This window comes from Cupressus sempervirens, chromosome 9 (assembly GCF_028749045.1).
Source record: "Cupressus sempervirens isolate cs-2001-9-10 chromosome 9, ASM2874904v1, whole genome shotgun sequence".
NCBI lineage: Eukaryota > Viridiplantae > Streptophyta > Pinopsida > Cupressales > Cupressaceae > Cupressus > Cupressus sempervirens.
In genome coordinates, this window is record NC_143126.1 from 314,164,518 (window position 1) to 314,185,442 (window position 20,925).

Consider the following 20,925-nt stretch of genomic DNA (forward strand, 5'->3'; position numbering starts at 1 on the left):
TTATACATTAACATTTTGGATCACACTTCATGATCTATCATGAAGATGAGATAATTGATAAATGAAAAATGCTCATTGGAATGAATCTCTAAACCACAAATTTAAACTCTAGTGTCATTATTTTGTTTGTTATTCTTTTGTACAATGCTATTCATTTGAAGTACAACATGATTATTTAGTTGTTCAATAATATGTTCTTGCACATGAGGATTTAGGTGAATCTAGAAACCACATATTTAAAATCACATGTCATTATTTCATTGTTGACAGAACAAGATTATTTATTTAAAGGACAACATGATTATTTAGTTGTTCAATACTATATTCTTGCACATGAATATTTAGGTGAAGGACAATTTCTAATTTTTGATGGAGGTGTTGTGATTTATTAAATAATGATAAAGAGGTCAACATCTATCTAATATAATTATTCTCATTAAATACAATTAAATTGAACTTTTAATGGATAGAATTTTTTTTAGAAATTTAAAACTATGTATCTATTAAATAAATTAAAATTTATGTCTTTACATAAATAAATTAGAATATAATTTACAAATAAAATAAAATCATTATTAAGTGAACTATATGTTGTGTGTGTGTGATATTATTGTAAACAAACATAATAAAATATAGAATTATAAAATATAAACTTATATCAACAAAGGTCCAAATCAATATGTTTAAAATATTTATTTTTTACTTATAGTTTAAAAATTATGGTTTTCTCTAATGTGCTTATGGCATTTATGTTGAATTGTAGGTTTGATTCATATTTTTTCTTCGATATGTCAAATTCTACATAAAGAGATTTTGACTACCATAAGTTAGAATTGTACATGGCTTTTTAGTTGAAGGACAATAGTGATATATCATTGTTAATTTTGTTGTTTTTCTTATTTAATTGTGTGATTTTTTTTGTTTGAATATATTTTTGTTAATTTTTCATTTTTTATTTATTTTTATAAAAATTGGTAGTAAGAAAGGCAGTTGGTCAAGTAAAAATTCACTACACACTAGATACTAATTAACAACATATTAATCGCATATAAAAAATTAACAATGTGCTAACTTTGTTGTTTCTTGATTTAATTATGTGGATTTTTTTTAATTTAATTATACTTTCATATTAGGATGAGTGACCTTTGCAGAAGTCTTGTGAGCATCACCTAGATACAGTGAGTGTTATGTGTTCCATTAATTCTCATGAGATATGGGTTTGTGTGAAGCATTATTAATGGAACATGGGTCAATGAGTTTGACTCAGCAACTACAAACTCAAATCTTAATAGCAATATCACAATTTGGCTAGTTGTGGAAAATATCTCCTACTTATTAATTATATTTTGTTAATAATACATTAACATTTTGGATCATATTTCATTATCTATCATGAAGATGAGAGAATAATTTTGTTGATTCTCTTGTACAAGGCTATTTATTTGAAGGACAATGAGATTATTTAGTTGTTCAATAATATATTCTTGCAAATGAGTATTTAGGTGGATCCAAAACCAAAAATTTCAAATTTGCATGTCATTATTTTGTTGTTGACGAACAAGATTCTCTTATATGTAAGGCTATTTATTTTAAGGACAACACAATTATTTAGTTATTCAATAATATATTCTTATACATGGGTATCTAGGTGAAGGTGTTGAATATATTTTTTTAATTATGTATTGTCTTTGATGTTACACAAAATGTCATATCATTATTAGTCAGTATATGTCAAGCTCACTCGAGCATTGAAGACAATTTTTTTAGGGTACCGAGCAATTCAGAGTTTGCCTAGTTCAGAAGGCAATGTCTACCAAGCTCACTCGGGCGTCAAAGGAAAGTCTATAGAAGATGAGTGTTACCCAATCTCACTCGATTAATGAAGGAAACATTGGATGGAACTAGTGTTAACTGATCTCTCTCAATTACCAAAGGAACTTTGCTAGTATGCAGTGTTGACCGAGCTTCAGTTGGTTAACACAGCAAAATCATTTCTGAGTTAGTGTCTATCGAGTAGGGCCGGCTAACAAAGGATTTTCTTATTTTAGCATACTGAGTTCAATTGATTTATTTATTGGTTCTAGCCGATTGATAAGATGAATATTAATTATTGTAAGTTGTATTCTAGTTGACTTGACAATATGAAAGATATAAATAAAAGGTTAAGTTGAGGATTAGAAAGTGTAAGAAAAAGTTTGTGTGAATGCATGGAAGATTTTGAAGATTTAATGATGTAGTAAGGAAGCGTATTAGAAGGATAAGTAGAATATCCTTGTGAAGCTAAAAGGATACATTCAATCAAGAAAGGATCAAGTATACAAGCCAGAATAGAGATATGTAATCAGCAATTCAGTTGCATCCAAATCAGGTCATGACATTGTTACTCTCTAACCATTGTAGCAATGATCTAAATCTCTTACCTGAGTTGGCTTAACAACTATTTGTAAATCCTCTAACAAGGTGGCAGTTCTATTGAATTATTTAAAGACCACTAACAAGGCCACTCCTAACATGGTGATTAAATCCTCTAACAAGGTCACACCTAACAGTGTGTTTTGTAACCTTTAATAGGGTTGGCTCTTAACAAGGCTCATTTTAGAAGAGTGAAAATAGTAACTATTTGCAATTGGTGGTTTTTCCCAAATTGGGTTTCCACGGTAAATCTTGGTGTCAAATATGTTTGTGCTATTTATTTTCTGTGTTTGCAACCAAGTTAAAGTAATAAGTAATCACAAATAACATTTTAAGATTTGCATGTTAAGTAATTACCGAGCATTATTAGTGTTTACCGAGTTACAACATTTCTTTGTTTGCTGAACTTCAAAAAAATTAAGTTTTGACAGAACTATTTTATACTGACATCTAAGGGATCTAGGATTTATTTTAGTAGTAACTAATTCACCCCTCCCCTCTCAATTACTCCTCTTATATTTCCAATAATTGGTATAGGAGCTTTTGATGCTTGCAAACAAGGTTTCAAGGACCTAAGCTAAAGATCGGGATGTCTTATAGAAGAGAGATTCTCAAGTTGAACAAAGACACCTTTGTAGCATGGCAAGGACTTATGAGATTACATCTAGTGACTATCAATGATTTAGGTTGTAAATATCTTGATGTTGAGTAAAAGACTCCTACTAGAACATTATTAGTAGAAGACATTGTTGAAAAGAAGAATCATAACATCATGATGATTGATATTGTATCTGCTCTCAGTTATGTTGAATTTGATGAAGTAAAATACTACAAAACAACACATGAAATGGGGACCAAACTAAAAGACATCTATGGAGGAGATGACAATGTAAGAAGAGCCAAAACAGAAAGTCTCAAAGGTCATTTTGATCAGATGAAAATGAGAGAGGATGAAAACATTGCAAAATATGTGAAAAGAATCAAAATAAGTGTGAGTACAATTTGTTAGAGTAATTATTTGTTCTAACTTATTAATTAAATCACTTTGATTTAATTAATTAAGTTGCCTATTACTCTAGTTTTCTTAAGCTATCTTGTAGGTGCATATAATTAATATTTTATTAATTATATTGTGCAACCCTAGCTTTTTTAGGCTTTAGTTTCCCTTTTCGGGTTTCGTGATTCCTTTATAAGGATTCACCTCTTTGTATTTTAAAACATTCACTTATTGGATTATATGAAATATTGCTCTTTGCATGTCCATAAGATGGATCTGGCTTTTTGGCCTCCTTGATTTTTCCTTGCCTCTGTTCTTTGCTTCATCCATGTGACAGGGTTATGCATGCAGGTGTTCTTGGGAGATTAGTTTTTCACCTAATCTAACATGGTATCAGATCTAGCTTGCTGCTCTCTGTTCGTGGTTTGTTGAAGCATTTCAGAAGCTATGTTTTTCGGAGTAGTGGGAGGCCGTACGGAAAAAAATTGGAGCACTTTGGGCTCAAACAGACGCTTCCATTGAATTCGGAAGGCCGTTTGCATTCAAATCCCATATAAAATTTGTCCATTTTGGACACCGTTGGTCTGGGAGGCAAATTTTTTTGTCCGACAGGGCCGTACGGCCCCCTGCACGCAGTACGAGGCGTCAAAATCTAAAAAAATGCAAAAAAAAATTACACTGCGGTGTATTTTTAGCCACGGCGGTTAATAACCGCAGCGGAGCCGCTAGCGGTCACCGCTGGGGTCACCGTTGACGGCCACCGCTAGCGGTTACCGTTGGTGGTCCGCTAGCGGCCCGTAGCGGCTCTGCCCGCGGCTCTCCTCCCTCCCGCCGCCCGGCCGCCCATCCGCCGGCGGTGGAGGGATTTTTTTTAAGATTTTTGTTTTTTTATTATTTTTTTTATTAAAAAAAAAATAATTTTTTGCATTTTCAGAGGCCCTGGAGGTTTTTTCTCCGTAACTTGAGCATACGGACGTATTTTTTCAATCCAAAAAATGCACCGAAAAGCTGGTTCCGAGACGGAGATGCTAGTATAGGTGTTTTTGGGTTTTGATACAGTTTGGTTTCCTATTTTGGCAGTCAAAGCCAGATGTTCTATTTTGCACTCCGGGAGGCGTATCTTGAGCTTCTGATCTCCGATTTTGGACTTCTTTATATCACTGAAAAGCTCTTTCTGTGCTCTTTCCAGTGATGCTGGTTGTTGTTCTAGATTCTGTTCCAGGCACATCCTATTCAATCTTTTGCATTTTAGCATTATGGTGGATATTTTGTTTGTTTCAGGTCCGGAGATCGATTTTGTTGCTTCAGTTGCTTCGTTTTGGGCTCTACCTTCTGTTGTTTCAGCCTTATGTCTTTTCTAATCATTGTTGATATTCATTGTAAGCATTTTTATGCAACGCACTGAGATAAAGTGCCACTCTTGCGTTTCGGGATCCTTTTCATCATTGTGATTCGTTGTACTCGCACTATTTTATAAAGTGCCATGGGGGGGATAGTTGTTTGTTGCTTATAGGCCCTCTCTCTCTTTTGCCTCATGTAGTGTCAATGACACGTGCCTTTATTGGTGTCTGTACCTCACTCTCGATGTGTCTGGTTCCTGTGTTGTAGGAGATTTTTTTGGCCCACCTTTTCAGCTGCTTGTCACCTCACCTACCTTAAGGGGAGGTTATATTGTTGTTCTATGCTTCTTTGGTTGATGGTTTGTTGGTGTGACCTATGTATTTAGTACGTGATCCTACATACTAGGCGATTGCAATGGCTGGCTACCTATGCATTTCAGTAAGATGGATCATCTACCATATAGACACGCTCGGTTCGTGCCTTCTATTTCCATGGAGGTTCTACAGATCAACATTTTGACAGAGTTTTGCGGTTCTTCATGCTTCAATGATTCTCTTCTGATCTCTTTGTTCCTTCTTATGGAACATTCTTTGCTATCTCTTTTTGGAGTAGGGTTTTTCCCATGTGGTTTTCTCTATTTCTCCTCTTTATAGAGATTTTGTTGTAATTGGGTACCTGATCTGGCCTTGTTGTCAGGACCCAATTCTCTTTCATAGCTGTGCTAGGTTAGCTTCCTCCCAAGCTTCGCTTAAGGGGGTGTGTTAGAGTAATTATTTGTTCTAACGTATTAATTAAATCACTTTGATTTAATTAATTAAGTTGCCTATTACTCTAGTTTTCTTAAGCTATCTTGTAGGTACATATAATTAATATTTTATTAATTATATTGTGCAACCCTAGCTTTTTTAGGCTTTAGTTTCCTTTTTCAGTTTTCGTGATTCCTTTATAAGGATTCACCTCTTTGTATTTTAAAACATTCACTTATTGGATTATATGAGATATTGCTCTTTGCATGTCCATAAGATGGATCTGGCTTTTTGGCCTCCTTGATTTTTCCTTGCCTCTGTTCTTTGCTTCATCCATGTGACAGGGTTATGCATGCAGGTGTTCTTGGGAGATTAGTTTTTCACCTAATCTAACACAATTAAAGCATCTAAAGGAGAAATTGATGAAAAAATATTTGTAAGCAAGGTACTCAAAACTCTTCTTCTTATTTATGCAATTAGAGTATCAAATATTCAAGAAATGAGATGTGATCCAAATAACAAAATAAATTTGGATGCTCTAGTTGGAAGATTAACAAATTTTGAGTTGGATAACTATGATAACTATGTTCCTAGTTCCAAAAATATTGAGTCTGCATTTGAAGCCAAACTCTCACTCAAAGAAAAGAGCAAGAAATCAAAGGCTAATCAATTAGGAAGTGAAGAAGAAACAAAAGAAAGTTCTAATAGTGATCTTGAAATTGTTGAAGCTCTACTTGCAAAGAAATACTCCAAAGGTAGAGGAAAGTACAAAGGCAAGATTCCTCTAATCTATTTTTCTTGTGAAGAAGTTGGTCATATTGCTGCTAAGTGTCCAAACACAAAAAATAAGGATGAGAATATAAGTAATAAGTACAAAGGTAAAAAAGAATTCAAAAACTACAAGAACTACAAGGACAAAGGTAAGAAATCTTGTTTTATGGCTAAAGATTCTGATAACAGTGAAGATGAAATGGTATATATTGTTGTAAAAAAAATTCTAATGATGAAGGAGATAAGATGGCACTTATCTCTCATATTAGCAAAAATGATACATGAATTATTGACAGTGGCTACTCACATCATATGAATGGAGATAAAACAAAATTTGAACCATGGAACATTATGATGGAAGTAGTGCAAGATTTGGAAACAATGAACCTTGTAACATAAAAGGAAGAGGTTGTATCTCTTTGACCAATGAACATGTATGTGATAATGCTTATTGGGTTGAAGGACTAAAGCATAATCAACTGAGTGTGGCGTAGTTGAATAACATTGGATTCAAAGTAGAATTCATGGATGGAAAGACCAAATTGATGGATGGTAAAGGAAATTTGGTTGGTTCTGGAAAGCAAACAAAAGGTAACCTATTTTGTCTTGATCTCAATGAAAGTTCATGTTTTATTGCTCGAGTAGAGGAAAGTTAGCTATGGCATAAAAGATTATGTCATGTAAATTTTGATAATTTGGTTAAGATAAACAAACACAAAAGAGTAAGAGGTATTCCTAGTTTGAAGAAACCTGATATGGGTCTATGCAAAAATTGTCAAATTGGTAAGATGGGAAAGGCTAGTTTCAAAAGCAAAAACTATCATTCTGAAGAGATCTTAGAGCTTGTGCATATAGACTTATGTGGACCTATTGGAATACAGAGTTATAGTGGAGAAAAATTTTTCATTATGTTTGTTGATGATTATTCTAGAATGATGATTGTAATGTATTTAAAAGAAAAATCTAAAGCTTTTCAAAAATTCAAGTGTTGCTTGGCAAGAGTAGAGAAAGAAATTGGAAAGAATTTAAAATGCTTAAGATTAGATAGAGGTGTTGAATTCATCTCCAATGAATTCAATGAATTCTGCATTAAAAAAGGAATTAAAAGACAAGTATCAGCCACTAGTACACCAAAGCAAAATGGTATAGCTGAAAGAAGAAACAAATCCATCATGGATTGTGCAAGAACATTAATGATAGAAAAGAATGTTGCAATCAAATACTATAAGGAAGCTATCAGCACTGCAGTTCATACCTTGAACAGAGTACAATTGAAGAAAGACTCAAATCAAATTCCTTATGAACTATGGTTTACTACAAACTTGATACCATGCCAAATATATCTAAAAGAAAGGAGGCTTCACCTCCCGAGTCCCCTAAATCTCCAATAGTTATCAAGGTGAAGCCATAAAAGAAATGATGACTTGTGCAAGGCATTTTCAGAAGAAATGAGTAAGGAATTTGAGATGTCTATGTTTGGAGAGATAAAATTCTTTGTTGGATTACAGATTCAATAGAAGAAAGATGGTATCTACATTACTCAATCTAAATATATCAAGGAGATACTAAAGAAATTTGGAATGGAAGACTCAAGATTAGTTGGAACCCCTATGTCTACTGGACATAAGCTTCCAAAAATTGATGATTCCAAAGAGATAGATCAGACCACATGCAAATCAATGATTGAAAAATTGCAGTATGTAGCGCATACAAGGTCTGATTTTGCATTAGCAATTGGTAGAGTGGCAAGATTCTCAACAAATCCCAAAGAAAATTATTTGATGGTAGTTAAAAGAATCATGAGATATCTAAAAGGTACTGAAGAATATGGTTTATGGTACAAAATTGGAGGCAATTTGGACTTAAAGGTGTTCATTGATGCTAATTGGGCAGGAAGTATTGATGAAAGAAAAAGAACTAGTCGTGGAGCATTCTTTCTTGGTAAAAGACTAGTGTCTTAGACAAGCAAGAAACAAAATTATATCTCTCAATCCACAACAAAAGTAGAATATATAGCTACAACAGTTAATTATTCTAATATTGTTTGGTTCAAACAACTAATAATAAGTATGAAGGTAGAGATCAAGGATCTAGTAGTCATATATTGTGATAAAACCAGTGTAATCAATATATCAAAGAATCCAGTGATGCATACCAAAACAAAGCACATTTCTATAAAATATCACTTCTTAAGAGAATTGGTACAAGATAAAGAAGTCAGATTGGAATATGTGAACACAAAAGAACAAATTGTAGACATATTCACCAAGCCATTACCTAAGGATGAATTTATGTATCTGAGAGGTAAGCTAGGGCTCATTCCCCTATCTAAAGTTGACTAAATGAATTTTGGTGATGTATCAACCAAAGCATGTTGAAGATCAATCAATTGATGTAGTAAAGGGCATATTGCAAATGAATCGATACTTAAGGTACATTGACTTTCAATGAGCATTGTCTTTGGCATGTGTTGTCAAACAAAGAGTAGTATATTGTCATATCTCATAGAAATTTTGTTGAAAAGGAGAATGGAGAAGTGTCTTGTCATAGTGAAGAGATGTCAAAGAGGGAGAATGAACTTGACAAAGTTCTAAAAAGACAAAAGTTTTCTGAAAGATGGAGAAATTGAAGGCAAACAAAGTTCATACTGACAAATGGAATTCTCATGAATGAGAATCAAAATGAAACTATGGATATGTTCCTTATTTTATTCTTGCTCTAAAAATTTCATTGTAATATGACATGTTGTGTTGCCATTAATGCCAAAGAGGGAGATTGTTGAATACAATTATTTAATTATGTATTGTCTTTGATATTAAAAAAAATGTTATATCATTATTAGTTAGTATATGTCGAGCTCACTCGAGCATTGAAGATAGTTTTTTTGAGGCTACCAAGCAATTCAGTAGTGTCTACTTAGTTCACTCGAGCGTCAAAGAAAAGTATGCAAAAGATGAGTGTTAATCGAGCTCACTCGGTTAATGAAGGAAATGTTGGATGGAACCAGTGCTAACCGAACTCTCTTGGTTACCAAATGAACTTTGCTAGTTTGCAGTGTTGACTGAGCTTAAGTTGGTTAACATAGGAAAATCATTTATGAGTTAGCGTCTACCGAGTAGGGTCAGCTAACAAAGGATTTTCTTATTTCGGCATATTGAGTTCAATTGATTTATCTACTGGTTCTAGATGACTGAGAAGATGAATATTTTTTATTCTAAGTTGTATTCTAGCTAACTTGACAATATGAAAGATATAAATAAAAGGTCAAGTTGAGGATTAGAAAGTGTGAGAAAAAGTGTGTGTGAGTGCATGGAAGTTTTGAAGATCTAATGATGTGGTAAGGAAGCAAATTAAAAGGATAAGCAGAATATCCTTGTGAAGCTAAAATGATACATTTGATCAAGAAAGGATCAAGTATACAAGCCAGAATAGAGATTTGTAATCAACAATTCAGTTGCATCCAAATCAGGTCATGTCATTGTTACTCTCTAACCATTGTAGCAGTGATCTAAATCTCTTAACAAAGTTGGCTTAACAACTATTTGTAAATCCTCTAACAAGGTGGTAGTTCTTTTGAATTGTCTAAAGACCTCTAACAAGGCCACTCCTAACAGGGTGATTAAATCCTCTAATAGGGTCACACCTAACAATGTGTATTGTAACCTTTAACAGGGTTGGCTCCTAATAGGGCTCCCTTCAAAAGAGTGAAAACAATAACTAGTTGCAATTGATGGTTTTTCCCAAATTGGGTTTCCACATTAGTTATTGGTGTCAAATGTGTTCATGTTATTTCTTTTATGTGTTTGCAACCAGGTTAAAGTAATAAGTAATCACAAATAACATCTTAAGATTTGCATGTTAAGTAATTACCTAGCATTCTCAGTGTTTACTGAGTTACAACATTTCTTTGTTTGCTGAGATTTAGTACAATTAAGTTTTGACAGAACTATTTTATACTAACATCTAAGGGATTTAGGATTTATTTTAGCAGTAACTGATTCACCCCTCCCGTCTCAGTTACTCCTCTTATATTTCCAATAGAAAGATGGTTTCTAATTTAGATATACGTTACTTTACATTGTTGTAATTTACTACACAATGATAAAGAGGTCAACATCTATCTAATATAATTACTTCCATTAAACACAACTAGTGCTTGTACCGGAGTAGGGTGCAAGTGTATAGTCAATAGGTGAGATAGATTGTATAATAGCTTTAGGATTATGCATCCAATTTATTTAATCAAATATATTTAATGATATTTTTTAATATCTATTACCCTCCTTTGAAATCAAACCATTAAAACCAAAATTTCCATTAAAAAACAAACAAACATGTTATATGTTTCTTTATAATGATGTAATATGTAATGTTATCCATTTTATTGGCTATTCTTACCTATTCAAGAAAATTAATATGCTTAAAATAATTTGTTTTACTTAAATGTTTAAAACTATGGATTTCTCTAATGTGATTATGCATAATCAAATGCAAGTTAGTACCTAGGAGCTATTAGATCATTATGGAAATATTCCTTACATTAGTACCTAGGTCCTTTTTTACTCCATCTATCTTCATGGGCATGACCATACTCACTCTTGTAAATAGGACAATTGTGAGTCTCTCTCTTATTATGTAGCATATCAAAAGCCAAATGAATCTACCACTAATCAAGAATGATCGCATCCCTCACATCCACCTCCTCAATGGGACACTCACTAGCTAGACACTTGAAAAATTTAATGTGAGTGATGTTTCATCTACCCAATCTACTCTCAGTTATCCCTAATGGATAATGCAACATATAATGCATTGTTCAATTGGGAGCCTATTGATAACTCCATTATGGATGACATTTATAGGAAGCAAGGTGATAATGGTCCTCAAGTCATTTTTATTTATGTGTTCTCAAGGCTTAGGCTATAGGTGTGCCTTTCTGCCACCCTAACTTTTTTTGTGAATATTATATATATTTTTTTATTTAGTTCTTAGTTAAATTAAAATGTATACATCAAATGGAGATAACAAGATAAATAATACATTCATATTGGAACTAAACATATATTACAATTCTATGAGAGATATTTTTAAAAAATGATATGCAATATTCATTGCATAATTGTGTGTGTGTGTGTGTGTGTGTGTGTGTGTGTGTGTGTGTGTATTCTAGTAGATATAAAGTAGAAGTCTAATACATCAGAAATTACTAAAGTATCATGACCACCATAAGTCTATAGAGACAAAGTAAATAGTTGTTATTTGTGACCCATTCAGATCTATCATTAAATAACATTGGGCAAATCAAAATAACTCAAAAAGAAAATAAACACCAGATACTAAACTACTCTATAACCCATGTTGTCCAAGGCATGGGGTCATCTAACCACTTAAGTTTCATATTGCAATCTTTGATTTCATTGTGGGGGTTATTAAGGAACATGTCCCAAGGGATATCAAGAGCGCGAGAAATGACATTGATCAAGATACATGGAGTCCTTCCATTTATGATCTTTATTATGTTTTGTATGACTAAAAAAATATTTTCCTATTCAACATCTAGGATCAACCTATTTATCGTGTCATTAACACTAGATCTACATGCATTGGCTCTATGGCCTAGCCTCTATTTGATGCATCCAATCTATACATTTCTATTCAGTTCAGTAGTCTTCTTCCTTTAGTTGATCTTCTCTAGCATCTTCTTAAAGATGCAATCATAACTAGAGTTCCCTCCCTCTTTGATTTTGATCTCATAGTGGACTCCTTTGAATGCATTTACATAGGCCTTATTAACTTTCAACATATGATGTTCCTTGACTTTGAAACTTAGGGTTACCTATACACCAACATGATGTTTGATGAATCTTTATACAGACTAAGTAAGAAACCTATTCCTACCTTTAAAGATGTCTTCTTTTCTAAGAGTCCAAATGCACCAAATAAATAAGAAGAAATGATAGCCCAAAAGAGGTTAATATGCTTAGGATAGTTAGGAGGAAAACCAAAAATAACATAAAGCAGAGTAATATCATATTCCAAAGGTATGTCATAGGAATTCCAAATCGCCTTGGCAAAGTTACAGTCAGTAAAATATATGCATAATTGACTCTTGTTGTTGACACACAATACAAGGGCACATGTTACCATCTATCTTAACAATGTGAAGCTTATAAAGAAGAATTTTCCAAAGGAAGCATCAAATTTTAGGTTTGACCTACCTATGCTAGATAGAGGATAAACTATTAAACTAGAACTTTGAATCATTGTCAAATGATGCAGGAGCGTCCTGGGTTGTATTTCCATCCTGCATGTTTCTCTCATTTTGTTATTGTTGATGAGCTCTTTGTTGTTGATGAGCTTTTAGTTGTTGTTGAGCTCCTAGTTGGTGTTGAGTTCTTTGTTGTTGTCAAGCTCTTAGTTGGTGTCGAGTTCTTAGTTGTTGCCAAGTGCCTATTGGTGTTGAGTGTCTGTTGGTGTCGAGTTTGTGTTGGTGACGAGTGATTGTTGGTGTCGAGCTTGTGTATGTGTCAAGTGTTGTTGAGTTCCAGTATTTATTTTGGTCCTTCTTTGACCAAGTTATCTATGTCTGGTTCCAATTCGGGCCGACCTAGTGCATTAATTTTGTATTTGCATTTAATATTTGTTGAGAGTCAACTTGTGGCTTGGTTTGCATTTAATGTAAGGATTTATTTAGTTTGTAATTTGTAAGAGGCCTACTTGTGGTCGTGCAAGTATTTAAGGGGGTTTTGGGTGTTAGAAAATTAAGTTAATTTAATTTAATTTATTAAATTATATTTTCTCCCTTAAGAGTTCACTTTATGCACTTATGCATTCACATGTAATAATTAATTAGTAATTATTAAATGGCTTTTCCCTTTTAGGTTACCCTTTTTTGGGTTTTGATATCATTCTCTAAAAATTGATCTTTTGTAATTATCTCTTATCTTTTTCATTTTTGAGAATACAATTTGCCTATTTTTAGAACAAACCCTTGCCTCTTCTTCTCTTTTTCTTCTCTATGACAAGTTTTTACATGCAAGCATTCTTCAAGCTTTGTGGTTTCATATTTCTCAAATCCTTCATGGTATTAGAGCTAGATCTACTATAGCTTATTCGTTATTTGGAGAAAAAGGAGAACAAGGGTTTGATAGAACATATCTGACATTTTTTGGGCATTTTATTTTATTTTTGGAGGTGTGATGGCGGCAATTTTAAAAAAATAATTACAAAGGTGATTTTCAAACAACGATATCTCACTCATACAGACTCCTTTTTTTGAGAATTTTATTTTGTTTTGTTTTGGGGTAGAATTTCATGATCTACACATTGCTATAGGTTGTTTGTAATCTATTTTCCTATTTTTTTAAAAAAAATTGCAAATCCCAATTTTTGCAACTTCAAAGGCTTTGTTCGGGCTCATATGGATACATATTCAGGTGCTTTTTTTTAAGTGCATAACATTTTTTCTACTTTCCAAATCTGGTATTAGTTTGGAGTAATATTGAGTGGACATAGTACTTTAAGCATTTGGTCATTTTTTTGCCTACAAAAAATAATCCAACATCTTCAAGAACAATGACTTAGTCTTCTTCTTGTCTAGAACTTATGACCCCTCATAACTATCATACATGGAAGACCTTGATGACATGACTTGTCTGGTCAAAAGGATCATGGTCTTTTTTAGATTTTGTGCAACCAATTTTATAGAGGCCTTTTGAGGTCATGCAACATAGGAACATGATGGATGAGGCAATGGGGTTGATTGCTTTATAGGCATTTGACAGTCTACAGTTTCATCTCGATGGGTGTAATACCCCTCTAGCTATGTAGACCAAGCTTGAAGGCTTGTTTGGTATAGTGAATGAGTTCAGGGCACTTCAAATTGAGGCAAAGCTTATCTCTCTTGTACCAGATTCTTTTCCTTCCACTGAGGACTTCTTGATGAAGTTCAATCAACATATATCTTTATTGTAGGGTTGTGTGAAGACCAAGAATGACACTAAGTGCATTTATCTTATTCTTTCTAAGCTTTTTGGAAACTTTTAGATTTTTGCTTATACCTTCTATTCCACCAAAGATGCTTTGGGTAATAGATTTACCATGCCATCCTTTGAGGTTTTTTGTGATCATTTGACTTGATACATAGACTTATGCATTGGTAGCTCAACCATCTTCAGGGATAAAGGAGAAGACATAAAAATCTCATTCTAAAGAGTCTCAAATTGATTCTATCACTCACAATTCATCATGGCCACCTCCTCCTAAGGGGGGTAAACCAAAGCTAGAAAGACCAAAATGTTCTTATTGTAACAAGCCTAATCATGATGAATCACATTGTTATGAGAATAAGTTAGATGGCTATGCCAAATAGGTTTTAGATTTGACAGCTCTCCTTCAGAAGAGCAACATTGATATTCCTTCTATGTCTCACAGACCTTCTTCATCATCATCATTTTAGTCAGATGATAAAGATATAGGAAAGGGTCATGCACTATGTACAACTACTATTCTTCATTTTTCGAGATGGTTACTAGATTCAAGTTCTTCACACCATATGGCATCTTCTTAGGATTTGTTCTCTTCTTTTGAGGCTTCTCCTACTCCACAAATTTTGATGGGGAACAACATTGTTATGACTATATGTGGGACATGTTCTATTAACATTAATGATGGTACATTTCATGTTGTACTTTGTGTTCCATCTTTTTCCTCTAATATTCTCTCTATTTATTAGATTACACACAGTGGGACAGGGACGATAGTTGTCTTTGCACAAGATTTAGTACACATCAGAGATAGTGAGACATATAATATTATTTCTAAAGGGACTATTGATCATGCTTCCTGCCTATATTCCTTCTCACATTTTGGTCCTCCATCTCCACTATCAGAGACTCACTCTCTTTTTTCACGAGAGTCTACTAAGGTGAAGTCAGGTTGCTTGAACTTATGTGTTGTTCCTGAGACCAGTTTTGTGACTTCTACACCTCCACCTCCTATTCAGATTCCATCTCTTGCACATGATTACTCTTCACCATTACCTACTATTATAGCTCCAGTCATCAAGCCACCTATTGTAGTTGTTGAGGATATATTAGAGGACACACATCTCCTCTCAGATGACAAATTCAACACACCTGTTATCCCACCTCCATTGGAGATTCCATTTTAGAATTCTCAAGTTTTCTCCTTTGAGCATCAGCTGGGACTTTCAGCTGCACCTTACATGCATAGGTTTTATCATTCTCATCCACTGCCTTTGTTTCCTTTAGATTGGAGCCACATTGGTATGTTCATCGACATAGGAGTTCTACCATTCTGGGGGAGCTATGGAGTCTCAAGCTTCTATCATGGAGGCTTTCATTATACTTATGATCTTGAGAGATTATCTTGAGATGTTTCATTTGTACGACCTTTTCTATCTCTTTTTGGAGTAGGGTTTTTCCTTCTGGGTTTTCTCTATTTCTCTATTTCATAGAGATTTAATTATGATTGGGTACCTCATCAGGTCTTGTTATCGAGACCCAAATTTTCTTTCCTCATTACATTGTAGTTTCCTTTCTCTTTCTACATTGTTTATAGCTGCATCATTACTCATATTAAGGGGGGGTATTAGAGAAAAAGGTTAATTTCATTTCATTTATTAAATTAGCTTTTCTCTCTGCTTAAGATTTCACTTTATGCACTTATGCATTCACATTTAATAATTAATTAGTAATTATTAAATGGCTTTTCTCTTTTAGTTTACCCTTTTTTTGGGTTTCAATCTCCTTCTATAAGGATTGATCTTTTGTAATTATCTCTCATCTTTTTCAATTTTGAGAATACAATTTGCATATTTTGAGAGTAAACCCTTGCCTCTTCTTCTCTTTTTCTTCTATGTGACAAGTTTTTACATGTAGATATTCTTCGAGCTTTGTGGATTTGTATTGCTCAAATCCTTCATTGGGCAGAGTCTTTAAGGAGGAGGAAGGTAGTAGTAGTTTGAGGAAGAGTAAGAAGTAGGAGTTGGAATGTGAAGATCATCATTGAAGTTTGAATTGTAATGTTGGTTGTAACTCAGAAGGCCTGACAACTAGGCATGTATGTTGATGATTTGATGAATCAATAAGGTGTTTTTCTCTTCTATCCCCTTTGGTTGTTATTCTTTGTGTTTTGTTTCTACTGTGTTTACTCTTGTAGGTGACTTTGGTAGCTGGGTGTGCCTTTGGCCCTAGTTATCCATCATCCTCCTTGCATTAGGTGGTATCAAAGCTAGGTTCATCCTTGTGGAGATTGGATCATGTAGAACCCTAAGTTGATTTGGTTGTGGGGTAGCAAATCTAAAGATTTGACCTACAACATGCAAAGGGTTATGATCCTTCAGGAACCTGATTGTAAAGATGGTTCAAGGTAGAGGAAATGTTGACAATGCCATATTGGATACATTGAGACAAATTGCAGTCAGATTATAAGTTGTAGAGACAACCCAGAGGAGTGCATCTTGATGATGTGAGTGATGATGAAGCAGTAACACCAAACCCTAATGCAAAACCTAAAGAAGATCAAGTTGAGGCAAGATTATTGAGAGTATTGTCTAGGGAACACTCAAAGCATGTTGTAGAAGTTGTTCCCTATGGTGGAAAATTGGACACCAATGTTGTGTTGGATTGGATCTTTGATATGGAGAAGTTATTTGAGTATGGAAACACTCCTAATAATAGGAAGGTGAAAATTTTAGTTACTAGGTTGAAGGGTCATGCCTCACTATGGTGGGAGCATTTGCAAATTGATAGTCAAAGGAGAGGAAAGGAGAAGATCAAGACCTAGGTAAAAATGGTGAACAAGGTGAAGAACAAGTTCCTTCTTACTGATTACCAAGTTAGTTTGTTGAGAAAGATGCAAAATTTGAGACAAAGGGACATGATTGTGAAGGAGTATACTAAGGAATTTTATAGATTGGACATCAAATTTGGGCATGTGGATGATGATGTTGAGAAAATTGTAAGGTACGTAAATGGATTGAGATCTAGGATACAAGATGAAATAAGTTTTGTGAAATTGGAAAGTGTGGAGGAAGCATATCAATATGTCTTGAAAGATGAGGAGATATTGACAAAGAAGCATGAACAAAGAAAAAGGTGTATAGGTGGTAGATTCTATAGAGGCAAAGGTAGATCTTATGGAGAAGATGGTAGATCTGACAATTCTATGCAAGATAAGGGCAAATATAAATGGAAGAATGATGACAAAAGAAAGCCCAAGTGGAAAGGTGGTGATTCTTACTGAGGAGGTACTGGTGAAGAGGTAATTCTTATTTTAGAGGTGGTTTTCGTGATAATTGTTTCAGATGTGGTAAAGAAGGGAATAAATCCTCTGAAAATAGGCAAGGTAACATAAATGTTGTGGTTGAAGGAGACACTAAGGATTCACCTAGCAGACCTAAGGCTGGAGAAAATATGATGGTGAAAAGAACCTTATGTAATAAGGGAAGTGATGAAGAACATGTCCTTAGGAGAAGTCTTTTCAAGACCAGATGCAAGATGGCTAGAAAATGTTGCAAGGTGATCAAAAAATGGAAGTTCTACAAATTTGGCATCAAAAGAGCTAGTTACAACATTGTAGTTATAGAGGCTAAAGTTGTTGACAAGTGGCTAATTGTGATATGTAATTGTTGTCGTTTATGGCAACACATGATGTACATGTTGACACGAAACCTCAGAAATAAAGATACTTAGTATTTGGTAATCAAAAAATTATCTAAGTATAGAATTTGGTTTACAACAGTGTATTTTTTTCTTATAACATGTTGCAGATGTCATATTATGACATGTGAAGTTACATGGAGATAATATACATGTTGGTGATGATGTGTATAACCTTGGAAGTTTGTATGGACTATACAGAATAGAGTTAATTGTGTTTTGATGATGCAAGACAACATAATTGAAGGAAAGAATTATTTTGTTTGCAAAACAATTACTTGTCCAATTAGGGCCGACATCCTAGATGTCTACTCTAACTTGGAAAAGTGAATTGTGGTCTTATCCAACCCAACAATATTTTATGTAAAGGCATGGTATTTATGCAAATGACTTCTTGTGATAAGAGGTGTGCAATCCTAGTGTATTAGTGCTATCTTGTAAGATTGCGAAGTGACCAAACTTTTGTGAAACCAATATATGCAAAGTTCTATCTAGTGATCCGAGATCAAGTTAAAGATTAGAGATCAAAAAAGGAAGGCAAATAAAGTAGTGAGCTCTTCTTGTAGTTGAAATTGCATGTTTGGGCAGTGGGCTCTTCTTGCATACATTATACTACAACTCTTAACAGGGTTGGAATCTCCTAATTGGGATTCAAAGTCTCCTAATAGGGACTTCTTATACTGAATTTTCTCATTGACTCCTAATAGGGTCCATCCTCTAATAAGGAACATATATATCAGTATATTATCTAATAGTTATCATCCCCACCGAGGTTTTCCCTTGGCTAGGGTTTCCCTAGTTAACAAAATATGATGTTATGAGTTATCTTTGTGCATTGTTATTATTACTGTTGAACATTACTAGATTGCTTTGTTATGCATGGTTAAAGTAAGTAATAATATCTAGTTGGCAAATAAAGTTTGTATGTTGCTTATTCCCCCCCCCCTCACCCGCTCGATAATCCCTATTTCTAATAGAAGCATCTTAAACCTTATCATGTTTCATGGATCAAAGATGAGCATAAGATATTGGTAAGTGAATAATGTATTGTGAAGTTCGAGATTGGACAGTATTTTGATGAAGTTCTATGTGATGTTATGCCTATGGATTTTTGTCATATTTTGTTGGGTAGACCTTGACAATATGATAGATATGTTGTAAATGATGGAAGATTGAAACAATATACTCTTTGGGTGAATGGGAGAAAGAAAATATTATTGCCTTTGATTGAAAGTGCAAATGATGTTAATTGTACTACTATGAAGATTTGCATGGTTAATGAGAAGTAATTTGAAAAATAAGTGAAGAAGAATCAAGTTTGTTTTCCTATAATTCCTAAAATGCCAGGTTGTACCAGTAGTGGCCGAGTGATAGAAAACAATGGTGATCGAGTAACAACTAGTAATAATCGAGAAACAAAAATTGGTAGAAGCTAAGTACGACTAGAAATTGAAAACTTATTGAATGAGTATAAAGATATTGTCACAGAAGATATTCTTAATGGTTTACTGCTAGTAAGAAGTATAAGTCATTGTATGGATCTAATTCCTAGAGCTAGTTTGCCAAATAAAGCACCATATAAATTGACACCTACAAAGAATGAAGAACTTAACAAAAAAGTGCATGAGTTGTTGTAGAAAGGTTTGATCTAAGAAATTTTGAGTCTGTGTGATGTACCTATTGTATTAACACCTAAGAAGAATGGAGAATGGATAATGTGTATTGATTCCAGAGCTATTAACATGATCATAGTGAAATATAGGTTTCCTATGCTGAGGATGGATGACATAATAGATTGTTTAAGTGGAACAAAGTATTTTACCAAGATTGATTGGAAGAGTGGTTATCATCATATCAAAATTAGAGAAGGTGGTGAATGGAAGATTGCTTTAAAGACAAAACATGGTTTGTATGAATTTTTGGTGATGCCTTTTGGTTTTACTAATGCACCTGGAAAATTCATGAGGTTAATGAAAGAAGCTCTCAAGAGATTTTTGAGTAAGTTTGTGATTGTTTATTTGGATGATATTCTAATATTCAATAAGACTAAGGAAGAACATCTTGAGCATGTTAGACAAGTATTGCAGAGATTGAAAGAGGAGAAGTTGATAATTAACTTGAAAAAGTGTTCTTTTATGCAAGAAGAGATTGTGTATTTGGGATTTGTGATTTTAGTTGATGGTTTGAGAATGGATCTTGAGAAGGTTAAAGAAATTTTGGAATGGCATATACCTAAGAATGTGGGTAAGGTAAGATCATTTCATGGTTTGGCTAGTTTTTACAGGAAGTTTTTAAAGAATTTTAGTTTTGTTTGTAATTCTATGACTGAGACAATGAGAGGAGACTAAAAGGATTTCAAGTGGACATATGGAGCTGCTAAAATTTTTGGGACTTTGAAACAAAAGGTTGTTGAGTTACCTGTATTGGCTTTGCCTAATTTTAGGGCATTTCAAGTTGAATGTGATGCAAGTGGTAGTGCAATAGGAGTTGTATTGAGTCAAGAAGGTAAACCTATTGATTTTTTTAGTGAGAAGTTGAATGCTAATAGAAGGAAGTATTCTGTGTATGATCAAGAGTTGTATGCAATTGTTCAAGCCTTGAAGAAGTGGATACATCATTTGATTCCTAAGGAGTTTGTATTTTATACTGATCATAAAGCTTTATAGTACTTGGGAAGTCAACATTTATTGAATTAGAGACATATGAAAATGGTTGAGTACTTGTAGGGTTTCACATTTGTGATTAAGCATAAGAGTGAAGTCACTAACTGAGTTGCTGATGCATTGAGCAAAAGACATTCTTTGTTGATCAAGATGAAGGTTGAAGTTCTTGGTTTTGATGAGATGAAGGAGTTGTATGATACTGACCCTTATTTTTTTGAGGTGTGGAGAGAGTGTAGAACACCAAATCTATCATATCACATGAGTAAGTATGATGAGTATTTCATTAAAGAAGGTATGTTGTTCAAAGGAAT